Source organism: Portunus trituberculatus, chromosome 45, assembly GCF_017591435.1.
Source record: "Portunus trituberculatus isolate SZX2019 chromosome 45, ASM1759143v1, whole genome shotgun sequence".
Lineage (NCBI taxonomy): Eukaryota > Metazoa > Arthropoda > Malacostraca > Decapoda > Portunidae > Portunus > Portunus trituberculatus.
The window spans coordinates 12,042,981-12,053,316 of record NC_059299.1 but is presented as its reverse complement, the minus strand read 5'-3'; positions in this window follow the sequence as shown (position 1 = coordinate 12,053,316).

The following is a 10,336-nucleotide window of genomic DNA, read 5'->3' as shown; positions in this document are numbered from 1 at the left end:
CGTTATACGGTAGTTCTAGTTCTTTATCTGGTAAATTCACAGTTACGGTATTTGGAAATCACTACCCTCAATTCGATATATGGTAAGAAATTTTCACAGATACAGTATCCGCTCATGTCATCCGCAAGGGCCCAGCGCGGGGTAGCAGGGGTGATGACGTCATCCACACCACATCTCCCCGCCACTCGGCACTCACAGTACTGACTTTAACGTGATCACCCTTGGAGCCTGTTATCTCTTACCCTCCCCCCTTTTTTTTAACTGCATTACATATTACTTACATGCATTACTAATTAGATGAATAAATGGAATATTAAAGGGTCTATTGTAAGCACAAATATATTCATAGTAATCATGGCGAACCATGCAGCAACTGATAAAGGGCACAGATGGGCCTGGCAAGCTCACTATCAGTGAATGGTGGAAGTCGTCTTGGGACGAAGTGAAGACGTCTACCATGAACTTGGCGTGGAATAAAGTATGACCAGAATGCGGGCATGATTTCCCAGGCTTCGCTGAAGACGACATTGGTGCGATCAGAAATGACATAGTAAATCTGTGCCATAGGGTTGGCTTCGATGAAGTTGATGATGATGATATTCAAGATCTTTTGGAAAGCCATGCTGAATCTCTCTCAAATGATGAACTTATAGAGCTAGACAAGTCATCACAGGAGGCAGAAAAAGAGGAAGACGAGGAAAAAGAACCTGTGAGTGGCCTGGACATCAAAACTCTTAAGAGAATGTCTCGGTGGTATCGAAAAAGCTCTGAAAACTCTGAACTCTGAAGGAATGTGACCCAAATTCTGTCAAGAGTAGCAAAGTGGCTCATGATGTATTGAGAAAAGTGTCAAGATTTATCAAGAAATCTATGATGAAAAAACAAGAAAAACTAAACAGTCCTCCATCTACTCGTTCTTCAAGCCAGTCAGACATGCCGTCCTTGTCACACCTGCCGACCCTGCTACAGCTGGCCCTTCCTCAATATTCTCCTTCTTCAAACCATTGAAACGTGCCAACCCTGCTACAGCTGGCCCTTCTACATCTGCTTCCGACAATGCAGACGACGACGTCTTATCCTCGTCTGCCCACTCAGCGGCAGATAAGTAAGGGCTGAAATCCCTACTGTCCCTTAACCTCTGGAGGGACATCATCTGATAGAATACATGGCAATTGAATGGTAAATAAAAAACATTTTGTTTATTTCTTTTGTGCAGTACTTTACCTTTTTTTTTTCTAATGATTATTTTCATGTATTTTTATTTCTGTATGGGTGACTTTGGACATGCTGGAATGCATCCCCTATTATTACATGTTATAATGGGTTTGGTATATGGTAAATTCGATATGCGGTAAGGTTTTCAGGAATGCATATGTACCGTATAACGAAGACTTACTGTATATATAAAATCATGGGATCATGGGGTACCGCTGGTATGACTTTGTCAAATCAGTGATTGCTCCTAGAGACTGATTCAAGGCCGATTACTAGCATAGTCCATCCACGCCAACTGCAACTATATGGGCATGTGGCAGAAGCCAAACCTGCATCTCAGGCTGTCTCTAAAAGGGGTAACCCAGCATGGAGGAGACCAAAGGGACGTCCACACAACTCATGGCTACGGCAAGTCAATTCCTCTTGCTGGGGTTGCTTGGCATGGGAAGGGAGCCTGCATGGAGACTTGTGAGGCGTGACTGCCCGGAGTGGCACCATAGGGTAGGTGAGGCAACACGCCCCCTGGTGTATGCACCCCATGATTGATTGATTGATATATACATGTAACTCTTGATTTACGCGATAGATGCATTCCAAAAGGCATCGCATATATCAAAATTCGCGTAAAACAAACATGTAATTCTCATAAGAAACAATAGATAATGTGGGAGATGCGGGATGTGGTCCAAAAAAAATTTGTACAAAATACTCTATTTGGCTAAATTAACATGTTTTTATTATTTACCATTCTAAATACTAGAAATGTATTTAAAGAAAAGGGAAAAGGAAGAAATAATAAGAGAAAGCAAAAAATAATAAGAGAAAACAACAAAACAAAGAATACGTAAATACAACACTCACTGTGTCTCTGCCTTCACCACTCACACCAGTCAGTCACCATCTTCCTCTGAGCTTTACCACTTTATCAAAAATCCACTTATCAAAAATAAACCCACATGCAGAAGAAGATGAAGGACATTTTGGGGCCATCTTGGTGAATTATAGACAGATTGAAGAGATTCCGTCTACACTCAGTGCTGGCAGACTGCAAATGAGGCACGCGAAGAACGGAACTCCCACCAATCGGCCAGCTATGGAACTCTCTGGTGCGCAGTTTGAAATTGTGTCTGGCCCTCAGTTTGAAAATGCGGTTGGGCTAAATGCGTACAAGCAAACCGATCGCGCAAATTAAATTAATTATATTTTTTCGGTCACGTTATAACAAAAACTCATAAATAGAACACACGTAAATCAAGTTACCTGTATACATACACACACACACACACATACACATGCTACTGAGCATCATAATATTGTATTATTTCTGGGAAGAGCTGCAAACTAAGGCTGCAGTAGCTACGCCACTGACACTTGACTACATAAAGTCATCTAATAACTTGAAATACTACTTGTCACTCATCTTTTCATCTTTCCTGCTCTCTTGAAACATTATTACTAAACAGTTAATATTACATACTATGTAAATACATAAGCACGATAAAATGGTCAAAGCACAAAGTTAAGCAAACTGGAGATGGAGTGTTTGCAGAGACCCTCAGATTTGGCCACAATTCCTTGCGCTTAGAAAGGACCAATTACCAAATGTATTATAGAATGTCCTGTAAATATCATTTGACACTTCAAGGTAGCCAGAGAGCATGGCTTTGAGAGAAAACAAACAGGCAACCACTAACTACAAATTCCACCTATATTGTTTGCCCAGCCACTATGAAGTGACAGTGACAATGGTGACTGACTTTCAAGTTCCTACATAGTGCAGCCAGAGTTGCCAACTTTTAGTTGCTACTTATTGCTAAACTTTTGTTAAGACGGGTTTACGTGTGCCAATTTGTGACTGATATTTTATGTACATAGAGTTTCTGACTCACAATCAGTGCCTAGCAACTGGAGAAAGCAGTCACAAAACAAGACCAACATATTGGTCTTGCTATATTCTTCCAAATCTAAATGCAGCTTTCTGGTGGAGTTCCTTAGGGAATAGCAGGCCTTCCAGTGCTGCCACATTTCATCAAGAATTTGAACGATTAGGTGTGTGACCTGACCCATCCCTCTAATTCATTTATTGTTCTCTCCCTTCCTCCCCCACCCCAGTTCTCTCTCTCTCTCTCTAGGACAATCCTTCATGCCTATATTCAATTTCCATCCTTATATTCGCACTGTGTGTATGTGTGTGTGTGTGTGTGTGTGTGTGTGTGTGATAGGGATCTACCACCGTGACACGTGACCTTATCCCCCTGTCTCGCAGGCAGGCAGCGGCCTGGACAGTAATGAGTGTTGCCGCGTAGATGGAATTGACAATATTCTATTTTATATACGAAATACCTAATTTTTTTTAGATGTTCATTTGTACTGAAATGTGGGCACAGTTATTCCACCATTTATCTTACTAAGGACTATGGTGAATGTTGATAAAGATTATAACATTTTCACAGCAAAACTGTTACACAGGGTGCTGTTATTTGTTTTTGTGATATGAATATTGTAAGCGTGAAATGTTTACTATTCTTTTATTTATTTTCTTTTAACATCTGATGATACTGGATTTTCGTTAAATCATTTTATATGCCTCTTACTTATGTACAATGAGCTCTAATTTGCTAGTTCATGTAGACTTGGTAGGGCTGGAATACCTGTTATTCTCTAAGGAGCACCACCTGAAAGTTTACATTTGGAAGACTATATTCGATTAGCAACTTTATTTATGTGGTAACGTCATGGAGTAAGCTTAGAAAATGTGGTCTCCAGATATAGAGAAGATGATGTTAGAGTTGGTGGGGGAAAAAACACATCTGGGACCCCAGAAATTAATCATACAGTAAAAAAAAAAAAAAAAAAAAAAAAAAAAAAAAGCTTGTGTAAATTGTCTTTCAACAAAATAGCTCCCACTCTGCAAGAACCGTTTCCCTCAACGCTGGGTGTTGTTGGAGGTGAGGAATGAAGACAAGTCAGGATTTAATTTGACTGCAATTGTGCATAATCTTCTGAAGATTATCAATTTTCTTGTGAGAAATGTAGTCTAATTTACTGAATTCATAACCTTTGAAGTTATTGCTTGGGTGTAGGACAGAATGGTACTGGTCAACAACTTGACTCTTCCGGTACGCCAAAAGAAGAGTAACCGCAGTTTCAGCATCGTCACTGGAGGAAGACATCTTGGCAGGTAGCTGTTTTTTTTACATTCACTTCCCAAGGTGCCAACTAGTCAATACTTTCCAGGCACTATGTCTGACACTTTCCGACTAGAAGGGATGAATCAGAAACTCTACGTATGTAAAATATCAGTCGCAAACTGACACGTGTGAACTAGCCTTTACTGTACATATATAGTACATACATGGTATATCCATTCACATATACGTACATATACAGAATTCTAACTAACTGGACACACATCATACTGCACGTCCTGTACATACATACACAAACATGTACAGGGTGGGGCGCGGATACTTCCCGATTTGAGAATGAAATAAAAACATGTTCACACTTCACAATTCTTTATTCTTCTTTTATGCCTTTCACACAACATGGGAGATTTACTTTTACACTGTTTTAAAGACAATATCTTTTAAATGTCCACCTCCATTGTCAGTACACTGACTGATTCAGACGATTTCGGAAGCTTTGGTCTACTCTCTCCAGCATGTTGAGCGGTATATTGGCTATTTCAGTTCGGATGGCGTTCTGTAGGTCTTCCAGGGTCTGTGGACGGTCATTATAAACCAATCCCTACAGAAAATAATCACAGGGGACTAAATCAGGTGAGTGCGCAGGCCAGTTTAAGTCTCCTCTCAGGGAAATCAGTCGGTCGGGAAAAGCTTCTCTCAGGAATCCCATTGAAATGCGTGCAGTGTGGGCACACACTGATTTAGCCCCCTGTGATTATTTGCTGTGGGGATATCTCAAATCCCTGGTTTATAACGACCGTCCACAGACCATGGAAGACCTACAGAATGCTATCCGAACTGAAATAGCCAATATACCGCTCAACATGCTGGAGAGAGTAGACCAAAGCTTCCGAAATCGTCTGAATCAGTGTATTGACAATGGAGATGGACATTTAAAAGACATTATCTTTAAAACAGTGTAAAAGTAAATCTCCCATGTTGTGTGAAAGGCATAAAAGAAGAATGAAGAATTGTGAAGGGTGAACAGGTTTTTATTTCATTCTCAAATTGGGAAGTATCCGCGCTCCACCCTGTACATACTCTTTGCATACACTTATTAAACATACCTCTTTGTACATACACATACCTATACACACACACTGCGTAGTGTAGTGGTTAGCAAATTTGGCTTACAACCAAGAAGGCCCGGTTTCAAGTCCTGGAGCGGTGAGGCAAATGGGCAAGCCTCTTAATGTGTAGCTTATGTTTTACCTAGCAGCAAGTAGGTATTAAATGTAACTCAAGGGGTTGTGGCCTCACTTTCCCAGTGTATGATATGGTCTCAGTCCTACCCGAAGATCGGTCAATATGAGCTCTGAGCTCTTTCCGTTGGGGAGAGACTGGTTGGATCACCAGCACATGACCGTGGTGAATAACACGGCTGCTCTAAATTTTGGTAACATGACACGCCCAGAATGACTCTCACTTTTGAATATATTATTTACAATTAATTAATTTTTATATCCACAATTTCTGTCCAGTGCTCTGAATGCCAAAGTGAAGAGATTCAACCAAGTGTGGATACATTGCAGGAGTAACTATGAGTCTCTTACAGGGGCTTTCTCTGTTGTACTTGGCCTCTGTTGCCTGCTGCTATATATTATACTATTTTCGAAGTGATTGTGGTCGCCAATATATTTCTCCAGTGTCCACTATGGCAGCAAACGATGAGGACAAGGGCCACACATGCCCCATATGTCTCAAAACCTTCACCAACTACAGGGGAAGGTGAGTTCATGAGAGATCAGAGCATCCCTCTGTCTATCACTAGACTGAAGCGTTAGCTCTCAAGGTAGAGCGCCGGAGGGCGAGGTGGGATCCTGAGGAGTTGGCTATGATGGCGAACTATGAGGCCAAGAATCCTGGGGCCACTAACATCAATCAAAAGATTCTAGAGCATGTCCTCCCCCACTGCACAGTAGAGGGGATTAAGGGGGCCCACCGGGAAGAATTTTACAAGGTCCCGGTCCATCTAGTGGCCACGCTGAGTAGTCCGCTGTCTGTGCTGGATCTCCGGGGTCCCCACTCGCCTAATATAACATTTAATAATGATTGCTCCTTTGACATTCGAACATCTCAGAATGTTCTATTACCTGGCTCTACTATCATTCCACCTACAAGGAGTTCTGTCTCCACAGGTCCCCAACCACCTCCTCCTCACAATATGTGTGAGGAGGAAGTCCACGTTTGTGTGCAGCAGTTGTCATCAGCCCTCAGACTTTCTGTCTCTGCCCTCATTGGTGGAGCACCAAGTAGACCAGTGGTGCCCACCAAATGCTTACTTTTATAGACCTCTGGGAAGGGGTGGCTAGGTGAGTCAAACTAACAGAGCTATTAAAAGAAGGCAATATAGACATGTTCAAATGATGTGGGATTAAGAAAGAGGCTAGGCTGTCAGGGAAATACTTATGGGTATTCCTGATAGTCCACCCACTACCCCACCCAATATAAAGGCCTTCTGGGCAGGCCTCTTCCAAAGACCATCTATGGATGAGACGAGAACACCAGCTGCAATAAGGCCTACTCTAAATGTCGCTGGCCCGATAACAGAGGAGATAAGGTCTGCAATAAGATCAACTAAAGCAGCAACATCCCCCGGACCAGATGGTAGAGGACTTGAGTGTATTTGTACACTCGACATAAGGAAGTTTGGATGGACGTTCAACGCCCTCCTGCTCTTAAAAGAAGTCCCTTGGAATTGGGCCAAAGAATGAACAACTTTAATCCCGAAGATGCCTGAGGTGAAAGAGCCTAATATTTCTGTCCTATCACAATAACATCTATCCTTCTCAGGCTCTTTAACAAAATCATAGCAGCACATCTCTTGGCAGCATCACCATTGCCTGCACAACAGAAAGGCTTCATGCCTGAGGAGGGTGTAGTGACCAACATCCTCCTCATCCAAAAACTGATACAAGACGCCATGGCCCACTTCAAAAATTTATCTGTAGCCTTCATAGACTTTAAGAAAGCCTTCGACTCAGTGAGCCACCTATCCCTGGTAGCCATGACCAGGGGAGGGGGGGCTTTCCACCTGTGCTCACTGAGCTTATTGCCAATCTATACTCTAGAGCAAGCACTAATATATTAGGGGAACATAACATCACAAAGGGAGTGCTCCAGGGCGACCTTCTGTCGCCCTATCTCTTTAACATCACCCTAGACTGGGCACTCTCCTCACTGCTGGCCAATGTTGGGGTGTGTCTGGCTGGCATCCCCATAAACTATATTGCCATATGCAGATGATGTGGCACTTACAGCATCCACCCCTGGGGCCTTCAGGCTTCAATTGATGCACTGGTTGTTAAGGCCAAGAGGGTAGGGCTGGAACTAGGCCATTCTAAGTGTGTCACGTTTAACATCACCGGGAACAGAAAGTGGAAGAGGTGGTTGGCTGACCCCTCCATCTTCCATGCTGGAGACAGCAGGCTGCGAGCACTGAAACCTGGTGAGATGTTACAAATACCTCAGCCTAGAGGTGGGGCCAGTCATGGGCCACGCCGAGCTGGGGCAGGCCCTGGCGGTCCTTGTGCGGGACTTGGGCTCATTTCAGAGAGCTCCCCTCAAGCCCCAACAAAAACTGTGGGCATTTAAAAACATTGTCATGCCAAGACATCTCTACCAAAGAATAATGGGCAAATCAAACAAGAGCACTTTTAATAGATACGACAAGGAGACTAGAACATTCCTAAAAAGGTTTTACATCTGCCTCGGGACACCCCAAATGCTGCCTTGTACACTAAGACAGGTCACAGGTGGTTGGGGGTGCTCCAGTTCTTAATGAAAGTGCCTGCCCTTAAGAGGGGAGCCCTGGAGCGGCTCGCTAAGAGTTCTGACACAAGGGTCGTGGGGATTGCAGAGGCGATGCTCTTGCCCCCCAGCCCATCAGCAAAAGAGCTCAGAGATAATGCCATGAATTCTAACAAAGTATGTGTCGGAGGATGGCCAGGGCCTCTTGGGCTGTGACTGCTCTCTGCCCACCCATGAGTGGGTGATGATGGGACACAGCTTATGAGGGGCTCCACTTACATTCACGCCCTAAAAACCCGCCTCAGCATGGTGAACATGAGGATGAGATCATCTAGGGGAAGACAAGACCTGGTGCGCCCATCCATTCTGACCTGGGATGTGGAAGACCAGAGTCCCTAGGACACCTGCTACAAGTGTGCCCAAAACTGGCACCTGAGAGAACTCGCAGGCACAACTGAGTTCTGGACCTATTAGTCAGACAATTTAAGAGCAAAGACTGGCAGGTGCTAAAAGAACCGCCCATAAGTGCTAGGGCAGGGGTCCAGATCCCCAGTGTTGTTGTGTGGGACCGCCAAGGGGCCGTGATGCTAGATGTTCAAGTCATCGCTGATAATTCTACTGGCGATTTCCTTAGCTGGGCCCACAACCTCAAGCTACTATGATGTCGGGGACATCCAGGCCTGGGTAAGAGAAAGGATAGGACACACCCCTGTGTTCACCATGTATACCATCAATTGGCGTGGTGTCATGGTCACCCCATCTTTTATGGCTCTTAAGAACCTAAGGCTAACAAAGGCTGAATTCTGCCTGCTCACAGTCCAGGCATTGGAGGGGTCTGTTGCGACGCTCTGGACCAAGGATTCTAGGGTCCTCCCTAGAATCCTTGGTCCAGAGCGTCGCAACAGACCCCTCCAATGCCTGGACTGTGAGCAGGCACAATTCAGCCTTTGTTAGCCTTAGGTTCTTAAGAGCCATAAAAGATACGAGTTCAATGGGATGTCTGGAGTAATTGATTAGGGAGTGTAGCCCGTAACAGATAGCACATGGATTGTAGGTAGTAAAGGGAAGAGGGATGAGGGTGTCCATCAGCGGGAGAGGACGAGCACTGTTACAAGATTCAAACAGTCAGTCAGTCACAGGAAGGAATGCAAGCCACAGCACGCCATTGCCCGCCTCCGCCTGGGCCACACCACGCTCAGTGCTCACTTGCACCGCCTACGTCTGTCTTGTGACCACTTCTGTCCTTGGTGTAGGACTACCTCTGAGACCATTGAACATTTCCTGCTCCACTACCCACACTTCCATATCCACCACACTGCACCATGCTCACGGCTCTCTGCCGTGGCCATCACAACACCCTCCTGGCAGCCTCAGGGATCCATATCCTCCCCTCACGGCAACCTGCTGTCCTTCACCTTACCTGGGCCTTCTTGAGGAAGACCGGCCAACTTCTACACCTGTGATACCCACACAGGAATAGCCCAAGGCTCATAAGGATCCATAGATCTTCATGGCCTTAACACCAACAACAACAAAGCAAGCCACAGCAGTTGTTGTCTTTGTGTAAAAAGCAAAAAAAAAAAAAAAAAAAAAAAAAAAAAAAAATATATATATATATATATATATATATATATATATATATATATATATATATATATATATATATATATATATATATATATATATATAAATGTTTTATTTGTCTTATAAGTTCATAACCATGAGAAAATGCAGGGAAATATAGGGAGTGGGGGAAACATGAGAAATCTTCACAAGTTACCACAGGTAACTCTGTCCAAACGTCAATGATCTAGCCCACCAGTCTCCTTGGGCAAATTGCTCTGGCCCTGCCCCCCACCCTCGGACCAGAACCCAGTCTCATTTTCGTTGTATGTTATTTTGTATATTTATATATGTATCCCATATATATTACCATGCCCATTCAAGTTTTTCTTTATTTTTAATCCTGTTACTAAGTAAAACATGGGTAAACTGTATAATTTATACAGGGCAACAAGTCTAGCTCTGTGGGGATTTATAATTATCATAATTTATTTAAAATCATTATAAAATAAAAGAAAGTTTGAGGGAGGGGGTGGGAAAAAAAAAAAAAAAAAAAAAAAAAAAAAAAAAAGCCACATGCCTCGTCATCTAATTAGCGATTCCCACTGTCCCTATCTACT